The sequence below is a fragment of the Podarcis melisellensis genome (assembly GCF_964234715.1).
Source record: "Podarcis melisellensis genome assembly, chromosome: 5".
NCBI classification, from domain to species: domain Eukaryota; kingdom Metazoa; phylum Chordata; class Lepidosauria; order Squamata; family Lacertidae; genus Podarcis; species Podarcis melisellensis.
In genome coordinates this window covers 81144080-81158569 of record NC_138537.1, presented here as the reverse complement: position 1 = coordinate 81158569, position 14490 = coordinate 81144080, and the positions used below count along the sequence as shown (strand labels likewise).

General features: G+C 43.7%; 1 long non-coding RNA gene across 1 annotated transcript; it reads right to left on the bottom strand.

Annotated features, from left to right (window-relative positions):
* Positions 1-7779: 7779 nt before the first annotated feature.
* LOC309371270 lies at positions 7780-13811 on the bottom strand. Its single transcript, XR_014168994.1, has 3 exons — positions 13707-13811; positions 11352-11409; positions 7780-7900 (listed from the first exon to the last, which is right to left on the bottom strand). It is a non-coding gene; the product is annotated as an uncharacterized lncRNA (long non-coding RNA).
* Positions 13812-14490: the final 679 nt, after the last annotated feature.

Sequence of the window (14490 nt, the reverse complement as noted above, 5' to 3'; positions counted from 1 at the left end):
AGGGAGCCTGCTTCATTCATGAAGCCTCATCGTACAGTTTAGAACCCTCCAAACAACTAAATGGATTGCTCTTTTATTCTGAAGGCATTTCAATAAATATTTTTTTTTGGGGGGGGGAGGAGAAATATTACCCTCTCTTCTCCAAATATTTATCATTTATTCCTTAGATGCGGCAAGAAACTTGAAAAATAAAAACCTTCATAGCTGCAGCAAATTCAATAGACTTGTTTTTGTTTTTTTACAGTTATTTAGGGTCATCGTTGTGAAGAGTGAGGGCACCTTAGGGTGCTCACCAGACTCTTCTGTAAGACACCCAAGTTCTGTTGTGGATGGTGCAAAGGAAGATTATAAACCACTGTGTTTCCAAATAAAAACGCCCAGACATTTCCTTGTAGATATGTACTTCACTTTAACCACATCTTCTGAAATGGCTGGTTCTTTTTAAAATCCACATTCCTTGGAAATTTGGCCCAGAATCGCTACATGGAGATTTATTTCTTAGGTGGGGATATGGACAGCTGAAATGTCTGAGAGCTTTTAGATGTTTTCATCTAAAATTGTGCCAATGCGGGAAGGAGACTAAATCTTCCAAAGGCTGGGATTTATTGCCATAGTATAAAGAGGCTTTCTGCTGCTGCTGCTTCTGCTGCTTCTTTTTTTTAAAAAAAGATGACTGCAGTATGATGGTTCTTGGTAGGCATTTGTTTTTACATAGGGTACATCCCTGAAGATGACGAGTGAGACCTCGTCGAAACGTCGCCTAGACACCCCAACTTTTACACGGGAAGACACCCGAGGACACCAAAACCTGCATTCCTGTACCCGTGAAAATCTACGAAAGCATATATATATATATATATATATATATATATATATATATATATATATATGTTGTTGTTTAGTCATTTAGTCGTGTCCGACTCATCGTGACCCCATGGACCAGAGCACGCCAGGCACTCCTGCCTTCCCCTGCCTCCCGCAGTTTGGTCAGACTCATGTTGGTAGCTTCGAGAACACTGTCCAGCCATCTCATCCTCTGTCGTCCCCTTCTCCTTGTGCCCTCCATCTTTCCCAACATCAGGGTCTTTTCCAGGGAGTCTTCTCTTCTCATGAGGTGGCCAAAGTATTGGAGCCTCAGCTTCAGGATCTGTCCTTCCAGTGAGCACTCAGGGCTGATTTCCTTCAGAATGGATAGGTTTGATCTTCTTGCAGTCCATCGGACTCTCAAGAGTCTCCTCCAGCACCATAATTCAAAAGCATCAATTCTTTGGCGATCAGCCTCCTTTATGGTCCAGCTCTCACTTCCATACATCACTACTGGTTGCATAGGGTACATCCCTGTTAATCTACTGCAGTCAGAGAATCCTTTTGCTGGAGAACATTGTCTCCTAGAGCTGGGATAGGCAAACAGTAGCCTTCCAAATGTCACTGAACTACAACTGCCATCATTCCTGACCACCAGCCATGCTAGCTGGGGATGATAGGAAATTGGATACAACAACATCTGATAGGCCGTAGGTTCCCCAAACCTGCCCTATGGTGCTTGTTTTTTCCTAGAACTGTACGAATGACATTTGATGTCAGGACACTGTTGCATGGGAAACCACATTCATTCATATATATATATATATATATATATTTGCTTTCGTAGATTTTCACGGGTACAGGAATGCAGGTTTTGGTGTCCTCGGGTGTCTTCCCGTGTAAAAGTTGGGGTGTCTAGGCGACGTTTCGACGAGGTCTCACTCGTCATCTTCAGGCTGGTGCTTTCGGCTTCTTGTTACTGGAACAGAGCAGGATCTCAGTGTTTGAGTTCCTATAAATACTGTTGAGGGGGTGTGGTGTATAGCCTCCAATGTTCTGGGCAGAGAGGAAGTTCCCAGGCTAGTGTGCCTTTTCTTCTTTTGTTCCTTAATTACTTGAGGGATATCCTGAGTGATTTCTTGAGTGATATCCTGAGTACCACTTAGGTGGGTCATTAGGTGTGGATTAGTTGCTAAAGTCTTTGTGTCTTGACCTCTTGAACTTTGTGAAGAGTTTTTCTGAGAAGATGGCTGTACTGCACTTAGTTGTGCTCTGGCTTGGCTTCGTGTATAGGGGCGAGCTGTGGTTTTGTGGCTTGTGTCAGCCAGATCTGTGTAGGGATTGCAGGGGGGTGCAGCATCCGGAGGTGCCTCCATGGTTTGGCTACTGGATGGTGTCTGTAATTTATCTGTGGAGAGGGTCTGGGTTTGGGTCTGGTGTGGTTGATTGGTGATGGCGTTCTGTGTGCCTCTGGATCTGGTGTCAGTTTTTGTGGGGAGGGCTAATTTCCAGATGTCTGGCAAGCGGGATGTGTCGTCACGCTTGTTCATGTTGTGAGGGTGTTTCTCTATCTCGATGGCTTCCATGATTATTCTCTTGTGGTGATGTTCCATGTTAAAGAGCAATTTGGAATCTGCAAAATTAATTTCGTGTCCTGTTTCTTTCATGTGTTGGAAAAGAGAGGAAGTTTTTTCTTCTTTTTTGACGGCATTCTTGTGTTCTGCGATACGTGCATTTATTCGTCTGTTTGTTTGTCCAATGTACGTGGCTGGGCAGACTTTGCAGGGTATTTCATAGACCCCTTGGTTTTCCAACTGGATTTTATCCTTGGGGTTTCTGAGGATATTGGCTATTTTTTGGTTGGTGCAAAAGGCTGTTTTGATATTGTGTTTATGGAGGATTTTGCTAATTTTATCTGTAGTGCCCTTGATATAAGGAAGGAGGGCCATGCCATTGTTTTCTTCTGTGTCTTGGTTTTTGGGGGGTGTTTCTTTTTGGATTAGCTTCGTAACCCTGTTTTGCTGGTATCCATTGGCAATTAACACATTTGAGAGATTCTGTAACTCAGTTGTCAAGTGGTCTTTGTCAGCCAGGCGTTTGGTTCTGGAGATGAGAGTCTTGGCTACGGAGTTTATTTGTGCAGGGTGGTGGTGTGATTGTGCATGTAAGTAGCGGTTGGTGTGTGTTTTTTTCCGGTAGATAGTGTGTCCTAGGGAGCCATCCGGTTTTTTGTAGATTAGGACGTCAAGGAAGGGAAGTTGGTTGTTGGCTTCTATTTCCATAGTGAATTGTATTTTGGGGTGTAGGCTGTTGAGATGTGTGAGGAAGCTATCCAGTTTTTCCTTCCCGTGTGGCCAAATTACAAAGGTGTCGTCAACATACAGATAAAATTAGCAAAATCCTCCATAAACACAATATCAAAACAGCCTTTTGCACCAACCAAAAAATAGCCAATATCCTCAGAAACCCCAAGGATAAAATCCAGTTGGAAAACCAAGGGGTCTATGAAATACCCTGCAAAGTCTGCCCAGCCACGTACATTGGACAAACAAACAGACGAATAAATGCACGTATCGCAGAACACAAGAATGCCGTCAAAAAAGAAGAAAAAACTTCCTCTCTTTTCCAACACATGAAAGAAACAGGACACGAAATTAATTTTGCAGATTCCAAATTGCTCTTTAACATGGAACATCACCACAAGAGAATAATCATGGAAGCCATCGAGATAGAGAAACACCCTCACAACATGAACAAGCGTGACGACACATCCCGCTTGCCAGACATCTGGAAATTAGCCCTCCCCACAAAAACTGACACCAGATCCAGAGGCACACAGAACGCCATCACCAATCAACCACACCAGACCCAAACCCAGACCCTCTCCACAGATAAATTACAGACACCATCCAGTAGCCAAACCATGGAGGCACCTCCGGATGCTGCACCCCCCTGCAATCCCTACACAGATCTGGCTGACACAAGCCACAAAACCACAGCTCGCCCCTATACACGAAGCCAAGCCAGAGCACAACTAAGTGCAGTACAGCCATCTTCTCAGAAAAACTCTTCACAAAGTTCAAGAGGTCAAGACACAAAGACTTTAGCAACTAATCCACACCTAATGACCCACCTAAGTGGTACTCAGGATATCACTCAAGAAATCACTCAGGATATCCCTCAAGTAATTAAGGAACAAAAGAAGAAAAGGCACACTAGCCTGGGAACTTCCTCTCTGCCCAGAACATTGGAGGCTATACACCACACCCCCTCAACAGTATTTATAGGAACTCAAACACTGAGATCCTGCTCTGTTCCAGTAACAAGAAGCCGAAAGCACCAGCCTGAAGATGACGAGTGAGACCTCGTCGAAACGTCGCCTAGACACCCCAACTTTTACACGGGAAGACACCCGAGGACACCAAAACCTGCATTCCTGTACCCGTGAAAATCTACGAAAGCATATATATATATATATATATATATATATATATATATATATATATATGAAGCCTATAGGGTATATACACTCCAATTCTGAAGAGGAAGATCACACATTTCAAAGGAAAATGAGGTGTGTGTACAATTGGGTCTCTCTGTGTTAAAGATTGGGTTTGTGGTGTGGCACTGTCTCTAGGACAGTGTTTCCCAACCTTGGGCCTCCAGATGTTTTTGGCCTACAACTCCCATCATCCCTAGCTAGCAAGACCAGTGGTTAGGGATGATGGGAATTGTAGTTCAGAAACAGCTGGAGGCCCAAGGTTGGGAAACACTGCTCTAGTATAAGGCTGATTAAAAATGATTCCTGCACACCTACAATTTTATTATGGTAATTGTCCAAGAAATGAAAAACCATCTGGGAGCTTTTCAAGAGATGCCACTGAGGGCTGCTGCTCATGGAAAAGAGGAGCATCCCACCGGGATTTGATGGAGAATATCATAGTCCATCTGGGCAGAGCTCAAGTGGCATTCCCCTTACCACATTCAGGACTGGTTCCTGGCCCTACACAGGCCAGCCCTCTCTGCCATATATTTTCAACAGGCAGTCATTGGGCCCCTGTCTAGCTGTAGAAAGCAAAGTCCATTAGGTAGCTATTTGGAAGGCTGTGAAAGGTGAAGGATGGGATGCTTCTATATTTTGAAAGGTTGTATGAGGTATGCAGCTGGGAGTAGAGAAGACAAAGTCAAGTGAGGTTGTGTGTTAGCATTTATAAGACTAAGGAAGAGTGTGGGCATGTTCTGGATGATTGTCTGCAAGAATATGGGTATGGGTTTAATTTTCTTATTCATCTTTGTTCTTGTTTTTTATTCATTTCAAACATTTTTATCCTCCCTTTGTCAGGCTCAAAGGGGTTAACATAAAAACAGAATAGTTATAACCCAATGATTCAACAAGAAAACCAACAAAACCAAAAACCATTGGATTATTTTTTTATTTAAAAAAATCTCAATTGCAAAAACAAACAAAAATAGCTTGTTTTATGTCTGTATTAATTTGTTTTACTGAAAACGTTTTCAGCACATCCTCCATCAAACGATCTCAGGATTGGGTGCAGCCCCCAAAACAAAACAGCATAGAAATGTATGAATGATCCCACAAAAGCAATAAAATAATGACAACGCAACTTTTTACACCCAAATCTAAAATGATCTACATAAAGCTGACTAGAGTTACTAAACCAAACCGGCAAAAGCTACATGGACAAACAAATGGGTTTTCAGTTGGCGCTGAAAAGGAACGGAGCATTGGCGCCGTGTGGAGCTCTGAAGAGAGCAAGTTCCAGAGACGGGGACCACACAGATAAGGCCCTTCCCTGCATAGCTAGTCAGTGTATCTCACAATGTGACAGCCCACTCAGAAGAGCCTCAGTGCACCCCATTCCTCACAGGTGATATTCTTCCCTTACAAAACAAACACACTTGAAGAAGAGCCAATGCACAGAGCACACCTGAACAGGGGATTGGGCCTAACTTCCTTAATCACTTTTTTAAAATGATATGTGAATAAAATGTAATTTTAATTCTGCTGGCCTCTTTATCCCCCAAGCCCTCTAATTATTACATTGCTTACACCGTGAGCCCTTGTGGGACAGAAATGTGCACATCCAGAAAGTTCCTGTAATCAGCTCTGAGCCTATGAGACCTAGAGCTCTATGAGCCTAATACACAAATAAATGAGTACCCTTGGGACAGATTGGGTTCACATACAGGTAGCCCGTCTGTACTGTGGTTCGTAGGAAGTGAAGAAAGGGTGGGATTTCTTTTAAGAAATTCTGAAACTTCACACCAAAGTTACTGATTTAGGAGTCATATTTGAGAGATACGGATAAATGAAGTGATTGCTGAGGTTAGAGATGGACACCCTGCTTTCATTCGCTGTTAATTTTGCATGCATTCAGTTGTGAGTCCATTCTGTCCTGTTTTCTGAAGATTGGAGTGTTTTTCTTTAAGATTCCATTTAAATTTTATGCATTTTTGTATGCATTTTCCGGAAAATAGAGTTGCATACATTTCCCACTAAAAAACACCCCCTCCAAAAAGAGAGAGATGCATTTCCCCCACAATATGTGCATTTTTAATGTGTTTACATGCAAAATTTGGAGAAGGGCACAAGCTGTTAACTGTGCTCCAATCATCATAGGAGTCTGGGCACTGCAAATTAGGACGGGTTTCCTTTACTTAAGATGTGGACCAAATGAAATTCTCCTCCATCCTTGGATGGGAGCCTGGGGCCAAGCAATGCTTGAAAGGGGTGGATTAAAGTTTCCGGATAGGCAATATTGTTGTTTTTCTCATACCTGACTGAAAGAAGTTCTTTACTTCTCAGTAATAACATTACAGCATTCAGATTTCTAGCCAGAGCAGACCCAACACTTTAAAGTTAGAAGATGCTTCTTTGTTTCATCCCAACATGGAGAATGTTCATTTATTTACTGCTCTCACTTAATTAATAAAAAATAGTATGTACATGCTTCAGAGCATCTTACCACCACTGCAAATGTGGGACTTCTAAGTTGTGAAATCACTTAAATTCGTAATTGCTCGGTTCAAACTATGACCTTGTTCAACGTGTCATGTCTGGATGTATCACTAATCGGGCATCATGTCACCAACAGTTTGTTTTCTGGCTCAGAATATAGAACAAGTTCCTGCGCATGCATGATCAGTTAGCTTTCAATAGCCACTCCGAATTTCATTTACTTGTTAATCCAAGTTCTGGTCACTGATCGCAGTTTAGGCAGAGCTGTGTAAACCCTTCCAAAGGGTGATTTTTTTAAGGCTTTGGAGAATGGTGCAGTTTTTGTATTACTGGCAGAAGGCATAGCTCAGGAAAGCACCCAGGTCTTGAGAACAAGAGAGCCGTGCAGCTTAAGCGAAGTGAAGCTCCTCAACTAGGATAAAGTGAAGTTCAAGCAGAATTCCTTTATATTCTCTCTGTAAACCAATCCACGAGGCTGTAGTTGATGCTAGAGGCCTAGATGGGGCAGAGCTCTTACCAGTCAAGTGGGCATATGATTCCTTTACGAGTTCTCTGAGCGGAGTTAAAATCCAATAATTATCTTGAACGGAGTGGTTGGATCTAGTTTCATGGCTTCCCTTCCTTGATTGCTGCTTTGCTTGTGGGGTATCCTGCCTTCTCTTCAAATTAGTAAGCTATGCACATGACCTCACAGGCACTGGAAGAACATTGCATCATGCTGGATGCAAACCCAGAGCAAGAAGGATCCTTAATTCGCACAGTCCTTTTCATGTGCCAACATGGACTTCAGTGGGTTTTGGCACTCAGCTCAACGGGAATTTGCCTATTAGCTGATGTCATTGTGAGGCACTCACTGTACAACTTCACCACAAGCAAAAATTGGAGCATGGATCATCAATCCAGCTGAGATGTGCTAAAAGGCCTGTGAAGGCCAAAACATCCATGTGTTAATAAAAGGTTTAGCTGGAAACCATTAGCTACATATACCACCTACCTTCATATCACGCCCTACTCTGGTGATCCCTCTAGATGAGTGGGGAAAACCACAGAATAAGCTGGGGGGGGGTGTCTAATAAGAGCAGCCGCTCTGCATATATATTTTCAATTCTCATACATCTGTAAACAGCAAAAACAATAAACAAGTAACTTATCTGACAACAGTGTCAGATTGATCCCAGTTAAATAATAGTTTACAGATTAGCTGTGTTTCACAATTAGGTGTGTTTCTGATTTGATCCTGGAATGTCCCTCTTTTCCTTAGGACATCCCTATTTTCAACAGATAAATTTTGGAGGGTGTGGAGTTATGCAGCCCCCAAGCCAAGGAGATAAGTAATTATATAACCTTGAGAAGGCTTCTGAAGGAAGCCTTGTGTAAGGAAATTTTTTAACGGCTAATGTTTGATTATGTTTTTATATATGGTGGAAGCCACCCAGAGTTGCTGGGGCAGCCCAGTCAAATGGGGAATGATGTTGATGGTGATGGAACAGGGCATCCCTATTTTCATCGGAGAAACGTTGGAGGCTATTTGAAATTGTATTGGGGTTATAGCTTATAGCAGAGATGTACAATGGCATGTGGAAGGTATCTAGGAAATGCAATGACCCTCAGTGTTCTTTCCTATTGGTTTTCACACACCACTCAGATTTATACCCTTTTTCCTTTCCTGAAGATGTGTTAAAAAATGCTGACCAGTTAGTACCTTCTCAACAGATGTTACTTCTTCAAATTAGCTATTGCCTTCTTTGTTCTTAAATATGTTTTTGCTATGCTGGAATCATTCAGAACCCCAATGCCATGGGCATGCAACAGTCCATGCCACCACCTTCAGTGAGGCTTAACTGACCTCAAAGAATTGGGGGGGGGGACCTCAAATTCTAAAATATGGACACAAGCACGAAGGAGGTCTAGGTTTGAAACACCTCAGGAAATGCTTCCTTTAAGGAAATGGGAAAGTTTACATTTTAAAATACTTTCAGCATCAGTAATGGTAAAGGTTAAGTCCAGTCAAAGGCATGCGACGCTCATCTTGCCAAGGGAGCCGGCGTTTGTCCACAGACAGCTTTCCGGGTAATGTGGTCAGCAGGACTAAACTGCTTCTGGTGCAACAGCACACTGTGATGGAAACCAGAGCGCACAGAAATGCTGTTTACCTTCCCGCTGCAGCAGTACCTATTTACAGTGGTACCTCGGGATGTGAATGGGATCATTTTGACTGTCTGCGCATGCACGAGCAGCAAAACCCAGAAGAAACGTGCTCCGTGCTCTGTTACTTCTGGGTCGCCGCGGAGCACAACCCAAAACCACTCAATCTGAAGTATATTTATCCCGAGGTATGACTGTATCTACTTCCAGTGGTGTGCTTTCAAATTGCTAGGTTGGCAGGAGCTGGGACAGAGCAATGGGAGCTCACCCTGTCTTGGAGATTCGAACCGCCAACCTTCTGACTAGCAAGCCCAAGAGGCTCAGTGGTTTAGACCACCGTGCCACCCGTGTCCCACCCATCAGTAATGAGGGTTGAAGATCATTTCAAATGTGACCATACGTCTTCCCTCCTGGAGTCAGCAGCACCAGAAATAATCAAATGAGATGCCTTCAAAAAGCAGGGCTTTCTTTTTCTTTGATGACACTGCAGTTTTTGGCAAGGGGGGATACTTCTGATGCTGTCCACACTGCTCCCCCCCCCCCCGCCCCACATTGTGCAGATGGATAGGGATGGATGTAAGGGACTGGCAATGGATGGCGTTGTTGGCAGACCCTGCCTCCAGAGAGTGAACTGATGTTCCCTAAAGCATGCCTGCCCACCGCGCAATTCAAAGTCACCACGTGGGCACCAGCTTACAAAGCCTGTACCGCTGCAAAAACATGACTCAGGCTTTGATCACCCTATTTTATTTGAGGAGCAGATGCCTGGCACAGGAAGCATAGTTTTAAGATAATTAATTAGAGTGGTAGAACGAGATAAGTACAGCTTGATGATGTGCATTGTTTGTATTAGAGGAGACTTGAATTGATTTGACATTCCCGGAATATGGTGGTTGGAAGATGGTGAAGTGTGATCCTGCTGTGATGAGCAGGTACTTTCATATGTTCCCTCCATGTTCCCTTGTTCTTTCAGAAGAATCTGTTTGCAATTATAGTTTGCAGTTCTGCTTGCTAGGTGGAAACATTTTTCTCAGTAGGTTTCATGATAATGTATCACAGAAAAACAGTATGCTCATTCCATTTTATATAATCCCTCTATCATTTAACAGACTTTTCTTGGATTCTTCATTTAGGAAGTAAAGTGGATGTACTATATGAATATTCAAAATCTTTCCCCTTGAATTTTCTCCCTCTTAAGAACATGCCAACTTAGGCACTGCCTCTGCTAGAACAGACCAACCAGGTAATCCTAGGAAGCTCACAAGCAAAGCATGAGATAGCCATGTTTACCTACCCTGTAACTAGCAATCAGAGATAGAGTGCCTTTGAATGTGGAGGCTGAATTTTGCAATCAGAGCCAACGCCCACTGACCTCCATGAAGTTGACTAATCCACTTAGGACATCAAGCCACTCCTCAGTTTATCCCCTCCTCCAAGATTTGCTTCATAGCTGAATGTTTTTGAATTTAAACCCCAAGTCTACAAAGAATCCCCGGTGTAGCCTTTCTCCTGTGTTGTCCTCACAGTGATGCCATGAAGCCACTTATGTTCTCCAAGTCTCCATATATGCAGGTAGATATGGAGCAAACAGGTCTGAAACACCTGACCTGAATGGGCAGTGATTATCTGGTGTACATTGTATGCACATCCAGCTCCAAACCTGTGTTGAAATGACCCCTTGAGAAACATTTGCCGGTATTCAGCCTAAACTGGTATTGCTGAAGCTTAAACCCATTCATCTCATCTGAAAATTAAGGGCTACTTGAAAACTGCTCTTCTGCTTTGCTTTATCAAAATGTCTGTGTATGTAGGAGATTGGTTACTGACAGAGAATACAGTTCTGGTACAGTCCTCTCCCTGACTTTCTGGCTTTCTACATATCAAGCTTTGTTTATGTTTTTGTCATGGAGGATTGTTGGAACCTGCAACTCTCATCTGCACTGTGAAATGGTGCACTCCAAGAATAGCTGTACCTGGTCCTTTTGATTTGGTTTTGTTTTGTAAAAAAACCCATGAGGTTCCCATACTCATATATTGATAAAAATGCCATGGGTGCCAGCACAAAATGGCTGCCATGGGCAGCAAAACACGAAGCAATAGTAGTCCATGCTGGTGAGTACTGTCACAGGGACTGTACCACCTCACCTGTTCCTTGTGTAGACCAGGCCTAGTTGCTTCCTCTCCATCATTCTAGAAATACCAATTTGGCTCCAAGGCTGCACTTCTGGGATTTGTAGGCATCAGTGCATTGTGAAGGGCATGGCCAATGCTTACAACTCTATCCATACAACAAAGAACCCGAGAGCCAGACTGTTTAAAAGCATACTTTAGATGACTCAGACTTCACAAGGAACACAGCTCTTCATGGAATTTCTGCTAGTGTTTTCCCCATTATATGATCTTAAAGAGGGAGAATACTTACTTTGTTGAAGTATTTCTTATCCTCTGAGCCCTCAGAATGTGCAATCTTGTTTTCCTCCCTTAAACAGATTTAATGTGGAATAACAGACATCTGTTGTTATAAAATTTACTACTCACACAGGATGTTATAAAAACAACAAGTGGAACTGCCTGGAAAATGTAAGTTCTTCTCTTCCCTTCTTCCTTTAAAAAAGCATATCCATTTTCTATTTTTGCTCACAGAAGGGGAAACATTTGAAAAACCACTTCTTTCCTGATATTTTGTTGGAGGACAGCTATTCTTCCAGTGAGATAATGTTCCGAGTTTTATAGTATTAAACTGGAACACACAAGAAAGAGGCAACAGTGAAATAAATCTAAATGAATGAGGCAACAGAGTGGTTTCACGTCTAACCTCAGAAGCTTTATGTGTTTCTTGCGTAGGATGTGATTTTCTGAACGCCCATGAAATACATTTTCCTTCTCTTCTCCTGTACTCGAGTGTCTGTGCTTGCAGCTGGAGATGATCCATACTACAGGGGCTTGGATTAAAGCTGTGTGTGCCTCAGGTCAAATCCAGACCAAGCGATGCTGCCATTCTAGTGCAGGGACCCTGCCGAAAACACAGATTTTTGTTTAAACTCTCCCTCCTAAGCCAAGGGAATGGACAAGAATGAAGTGGTGAGAGAGCAAGCAGGAAAGTAAGCCTTCCTCCACTGTTCAGGAGTAGCACAAACTCCTGCTGCTCATTGCATTTCATAGATTATACTCAGAGGACATAGTCCAGGCTCCCTAATTTTCTTGGACATTGGAGGGCCCGGCCCCCTCCCAAAAAATATTGGTGGGGGGCAGAAAGGCTCGGCCCCCCAGGAGTTGGCACTCCTGCTCACATGCTTGTTGGTAAGGAGGGCTCTAAATGCATACATTAATTAATTAATTAATCACTTTGACCTTGTCATGCCAACATGCAAGTGCTCATTTTACGCACCCAGTCTCTCATTTTTGGCTGACAAGTTGTTTAATACTGGCACAAAATTCCCTTTCTACACCAGGGTTTTTAAGTTTGAGGAAAGTTTTGTTCCTCAAAGGGATGTCCTTAGCAGCTGCTGGTAGGCACTTCTGAATAATACACATTGAAGTGTTCTGAGCGAACGGAGTTTACATCCCAGTTCTGTGGAGAGGATCCAATGGCCGAATTCTAGTCCCTTGCAGTCCCTAAGACCATCTGCAAGTGGAATATGTGGCAGACCCATGCTTACGCTTTCGCGTATGGATGAGAGGCTAAAGCAACCTTTGCTAACCTGGTGGCCTCCAAATGTTTTGGACTGCAATTCCCATCATACCCAGCACAAGGACAATGTTCTTTTTTCAGGATTAAGTGCAAATACAAATAAAACATCAAGGAAGTTTCTATGATCCACTCTTCTGCTACAGCACAAGATGAAGTCTCACTGGGAATCACGAGGGTTAATATGTGTGCTGTTGCTTTTAGTGAGTTTCAGAAAGTATGTTCCCTTTTCAAAAATTCTCAGTGCTTTCATTACAAGGGAAACCCTGTTGTTTCAATGCTGCTCCTTGTGGCATTTTCTTTCTCCAGTGTCCCCCCTGTTCTTCGCCACATTTGACTTCCTTGTCATTTGATCCTGTGAGATGGGATCCTCCTTAATGAGGGTCCTGGTTGCGCACGGGCCCCTAAGCCACCCCCACTGGGAGGGTTGTTGGCAGGCATGGACCAAGCCTTAACCGTTGGGCCCCAGGATCGTGCCAGGCTGTTTGGGCCAATCGGGCCAGTTGGCGCAATTCCCGGGGCCTATAAAAGCGGCTGCGCGATGTAACTGGGGGGACTTGCATCACGCTGCCGAACACCTGCCCTCCCTCCCTAATTTTAGGTGCTGCTGCTTTGGCCTTGCTTTGGATTGGGTCGCCTGCTTTGGAGCAGGGGCTGGGTAGGAATTTTTCCATTTGGCAGATTTGATGTAGCCACTTGGTTTTCGCCTACCCCTTTAGCAATCGTCACAACTTTGTAAGGTTTGGTGGTTAGGCATTGGCTTATTGAAGTGTGGGAGGGGAGGTGCAGCCATCACCTGTCCCTCCATGAATAAGGGTATTCTGGTAAAGGAATCCGGGGGTCCTGGATCTTGTCCAAAGTCCGCTTAAGGGGCTAAGGCAATGCCAGGACCACAGGAACCCTGGGGTGAGCTTCGCTGGTCTTCATCAATGTTGCTCCCTCGTTTGGTGTTTACTCTTTCAGACTTCCAGACAGAGAGGCAGGAGTCAGTTATAGTCTGTTGCCAATGCCTAAGCCAACACCGCTCACTTTGCTGTAATCAATAAAGTTGTGGCCTAAATTTTGTACAATAACTTAAACTAAAATTACGTGTCAGTGTGAAGTTATTTTCATGGGAAGGGCTTGAGGGCCTCAGGGTGCAACTAGGTGACGCGTATGATGTCTCTCAATGACTTCACAGTGTATATTTGTGACGGCACCAAGGACAGTCTGATTGGCTGTGGTGACCCATGTGATGATGTTTATGAGTGTCCTTGGCACCATCACAGGTATACCACTGTGACGTCATTGAGACCAAAGGGGCTGTAAGGTCAAAGACAAAGAAAGCAGCAGCCTGAGGGGTGGGGGAGAGAGGGGGGGGAGCACTGAACAGCAATGGAACACTGAATATTCAGCAAAGTGATTCATTTTTCAGTAATGCATTTGGCTGAGTCTTGCGCTCCTTGCATGGTTCAACAGACAAGCTGAAGCTGAACTGAAAAGCGGCTTTTATGGGAGCAGCCACAGGAAGGACTCCAGAGGCACCTTCAGCCATGTGCCAGGTTTGTATTCTTGTAGCTTTCTGGGATTGTAGCGCATTGTCAGAGGGAGCCAGACATAGACAATTCTCTCCGTTGCCATCGGTCATGTGAGCTAGCAGTCAGAGAATCCACATCTTAAGGATATCCGCCAGTCCGGCCTTCAGCTGTAGCCAACCTCACGGTTGCTTCGCTTCACTTCCATTTACCCAGACATTTTAGTGTTATTGTTATTATTACATTGCTGGAAGGTCAGTGGAGTCGAATTTTGGCAGGATATCAAAATGTGCTTTTTATAAGTGTCTCTAGACCAGCTAGCAGGTGTTCTGTGTGCCAAATATCTTTGTGCGTTGCCA